The sequence below is a fragment of the Ostrea edulis genome, chromosome 6, assembly GCF_947568905.1.
Source record: "Ostrea edulis chromosome 6, xbOstEdul1.1, whole genome shotgun sequence".
NCBI lineage: Eukaryota > Metazoa > Mollusca > Bivalvia > Ostreida > Ostreidae > Ostrea > Ostrea edulis.
Window position 1 is genome coordinate 7,693,330 of NC_079169.1, and position 4,561 is coordinate 7,697,890.

General features: G+C 34.8%; 1 long non-coding RNA gene across 1 annotated transcript; it reads left to right on the top strand.

The window, feature by feature from the left end:
* Window positions 1–840: 840 nt before the first annotated feature.
* On the top strand, window positions 841–3,778 carry LOC130047115 (uncharacterized). Its single transcript, XR_008796161.1, has 2 exons — window positions 841–989; window positions 3,267–3,778. It is a non-coding gene; the product is annotated as an uncharacterized LOC130047115 (long non-coding RNA).
* Window positions 3,779–4,561: the final 783 nt, after the last annotated feature.

Here is a 4,561-nt window from a genome sequence, read left to right on the forward strand (position 1 = left end):
GATTCTCGAGAGGGACGTTAAACAATATTCAATCAGTCATTTTAATGTACTCATTTTCTGCATTGTATGTTCATCATCACCCAACAGCAAATTTCACGTATGTTGCGTAAATACATGTAGCAATATCTAAATTGTCTGTTCTGAGAATGTTATGAAAGAATTTTATTTATTTGTTCTGCATTCATGTATATTGGACAAGAAAAAAGGTAATAATCTCCATTTTCTTTACACGGGTAAACATTGGTCTGTCAAAAATATCAAACATATATTCATTAATCTTCGTTCAAAGTGCAATTGCAACAAAGTCTCCTTTAAACGACATTTAGTCCATGTTCTCCAAATGAAAAGTAGGAGAGAGGGTTGGTTTGGTTTAAACTATATTTATTAAATGAAGCATTACATGAAACATACAAACAGATGCAAAATTAACAGGATTCGGAAACAAATGCTAGCACTTATATAAATCCGTCTCACATTATACATTATTAAATCAGAATCGTGTTATGGTTATGGCATAAACATATATGCGATTCGTCATTTACATGTACATACAAAATAATGATAAAACAATGGTGATGATAATGTGTGATGGGGTTGTGTGAATATTTCAACATCATTTAGAACATATACAAAAGGCAAATATTAGAATGTAAGCGAAAGTATTACAGAGGGTTGTTATAAGTACATGTAGTACTATTAAGTATTACTGAGGGTTGTTATAAGTACATGTAGTACTATTAAGTATTACTGAGGGTTGTTATAAGTACATGTAGTACTATTAAAACTAGGTTCTGTAATACATATCTTTTTAATTCGCAAACTGTTTCAGAACATCTCACATCGAAAGGTAATCAACTCCATTCACCGACGACACCTGGAACAAAGGATCCCGTGTTTTGTAATCGGCATTTCAGAATTTTATTATTTGCTGAATTTCTGGATATTATAGTCGGATACCTTAGACCATGAATTGAGTAAAATTTTGAATAGTAAGTAATCTTGTCAGGAATATATTTTGCATATAGTATTTAACCTGCTCTTCTTTCTTTTGCTGTTTAGGCCAACCCCCAATTTCGTAATAAAGAGTATTTTCTCAAACTTGTCAAAATTCTAACAGCGCTATAATTGACGTTTGTCCTAACTTTTCGGAATCCGCAACTGTGCCGCCACGCCATGTCTCAGAAGCAAATTCTGAATGTGGTCTGATAAATGTAAAATAGTAATGTCTTGTGACTTCGTTCAGTTTTTTTCATAAATTCGTATTCTCTATATGCTTTCGCTACATTCTGTAGGGTAGATTCGATATACATTAACCAGCGTATACCTTGAGAAAATGAAATAGCTCGATCCCAGATGTTTATTACTAGACAAATTTTGATTGACATTGCAGGGAAGTGACTCTGGAAAGGTCAATATTACGTTTGATATACATGTATATTATTTTAAGTTTTTAATGAATTATTTGTAAAGACACTTTAAAAGACGAAATTTTAAGTTGGTGCTCAACCCTTTCAACAACACGTTGAAGTGAATTATCATCAGCATATGGTGTACAAAAAGGTTACCATTTTGTCCTCAACACCATTTACATATGTTAAAAATAACAAACTATCTAAATCCTTCATGAATATTTGCACATGTTAATGTTAAAATAGAATGTTGAATCGGTTTAGTGAATCTAAAAGTGTATTATCATGGACCTACATTAAAAGAATTGCATTCTTCATTTTTGCCATGAAATTAAAAAATAAAATGTACATACTTCGGAAGCCAAATTCCAATAAGAAAAGCACCAGATCCTCTGTGTACAAAGCGAATAACCTTCCAGTATGTTATTCTATGATTTATATTAATCGATTCAATGAAACAAGTTTTCAAAGTGTATGAATAACACATGGTATTCCTTTAATACAAGTAGAGCCACTTTTTTGGATAATGAAAGGTGAAGATAACGAGCAGTGATCAACCTTATTACTCTTATAACCAATACAATACAAAATAGATAGTTGGGCAAACACGGACCCCTGGACACACCAGAGGTGGGATCAGGTGCCTCGGAGGAGTAATCATCCCCTGTGTAAAAAGATTTTAAGATTGAAAACTTTCAAATTCACTTTATTTAGTAAAAAAAAAGAGCAGTTTTAGTAGAAAGCAATCTGAAATAGAATTAAAACCCCTGCTGGACACGAACCCGCGATTTACAGTTCAGCAGTCGATGTGCTAACCTACATACATGTAACTACTCTAGATTCATTTTTGATATTGATTGATTTGAATATATTTCATTGTATAGATACATACAGTGCATACGACAAGTTTGAGCGTTAGTTATGTCAACTTACGCAGTTTTCACCTTAAATACAAACAACAGTTATAACCAGGGGCGGATACAGGAATTGCAGTTACGGGGAGGGGGGGGGGGGGGGCGCCACTTTATGAGGCAGGGGGTCTGGGGGCGCCTTGGTGGGGCCCAGGGGGCGAAGCCCCCGGAAGGTCTTGGATTTTAAAGGGTTTGAAATATGTCTCCTATTTAAGTCATTTGTACTAAAAAAATTTCCATTTTTGATAAGGTGAAATTAGTCAAATGATGCAAATTTTAAGGATTTTTGGAAAAAATCAAAGTTCTCCCTATAAAGTAATTCTAGAAATCAAAGGATTTTGTCATTTATTTTTCCGAGAGTGGAAGAAATTATTGCTTCTTTTATCGTTTAGTATATTTTTTTTAAACAAGATACCACGATTTACCTTAAATTTGAAATTTTTTATATCAAGTGGTTCTGTTTACAGATAATAACGGACATAAAAATTAAATTAGATATACATAGAATATGAAAAATATGTAATAAAGGGGTTATTGACCGAATATTCGAAAATATGCCCGCCCCGGTCTTTGTACGGAAAACAAAGTTCAGTCCACTTTACCACGCAATACCTCGGACAATTAAATCCTATAAATAATAGCGCGTATTCGAGCTTAGTCTATGAATACGCCGATTTATCTCGGGGATAATTCATTCTTTGATTAAAGGCGCTTTCCGGAATATTTAACGCCTAGCATATCCGGCTCTAAATAATCCCTCCAGTGGCGTCATATCCTACTTTCTATTCTAGCAGCCGATCAAATCGGTAGGTTGTATATTTGAGACATCTTAAAGTTTAAAAACCCACCCTCCCTCCACTGCATATTCTGTTTTAAGGTCGTAAACTTGTATTCTGCTTGCTTTATTGTATCATGTTACTGCTGCTCTGCTTTGTTGTATCTTCAGGGAATACCAGTATGCTTGAACAGTGAACACAACTCAGAACGGAACATCGCGGTGCATCCAAGGACAGATATTTCTAGGGATGCTGCTATGACCAGATTATCATTCTCGTCAAACCCCACCTCAAATGGATCAATTTTGTGATTTAAAACTTGTATATTTGCTGTTGCGCAAATAGCGCATTTTCACCTATCTTTTAAACATTGATTTTTTTTACTTTCAACCAACATGTGTATTGGACATTTATGGCCATCGGATATTGGCCCATTGAACTCAACATTGAACAGTTATATTGATGGGATATTGGCCCATTAGACATTTATATTGATGGGATATTGGCCCATTGATCAATCATTGAGAACTCGCTTTACCCAGTGCACAATTTAGCCCAGTTGAGGTCGCCACTTGTGTATACATTGTTGGGGGGCGACCCGGCGGCCGCCCCCATATACTTATTGTCCAATTGAATTCACCGTGACCAATTAAGCCAAACACAAATAAATTTTTCAAGTAAATATGTGACTTTGTCTTCTATTACATCTGAGATAATAGAAATTCTGAGAATAAGTATAACATACAGATTAGTATAATCTAGTGTTGAATTCTTCTAGCAGAGGCCGAGTGTATATATTGTGTCTGGTATTGAACCACGAGATCAATAACTTAGAACAACTCGCCAGTCACTGATAAAATCACTAAACTAACTTTATATGAAAACGAATTTAAACACAAGATATAAACATGAAGAAAGCACGGTTTTAGCATTAACTAATAAGACACAATTATAACGGTGTACCTCACGTGTTGGTGACGAAAGCCAAGTGTCATCAACATGCAGTAAGAGTTTAGCGTATTAATAAAAATTAAAGATAACGAACAGCGATCAATCTCATAACTCCTATAAGCAATACAAAATAGAGAGTTAGGCAAACACAGACACAGACCTAGGACACACCAGAGGTGGGATCAGACAAACACGGACCCCTGGACACACCAGAGGTGGGATCAGACATTTTCTTCAACAGTTTTTCACTTAGAAAAGTTTGTCCTCAATCCTCCCTCACGCTGATATAAATCTGTTTATGTAAAGTGATATTAGAAATCAGACACGATGCTCTCCATTTTTTTTCAAAGCTAGAATACTTTAAAAAATGCCATCTTTGTGTTTTGATAAAGAGGGAAACTCCGTCTATTTATGACGTCATAGTCATGCCATAGATATTCATTTAAATAATGAGGTCAGTTAAGTATTTTAAAGTTTCCAACTTCTAAGGTACTCTGCTGTGATATATTCATTT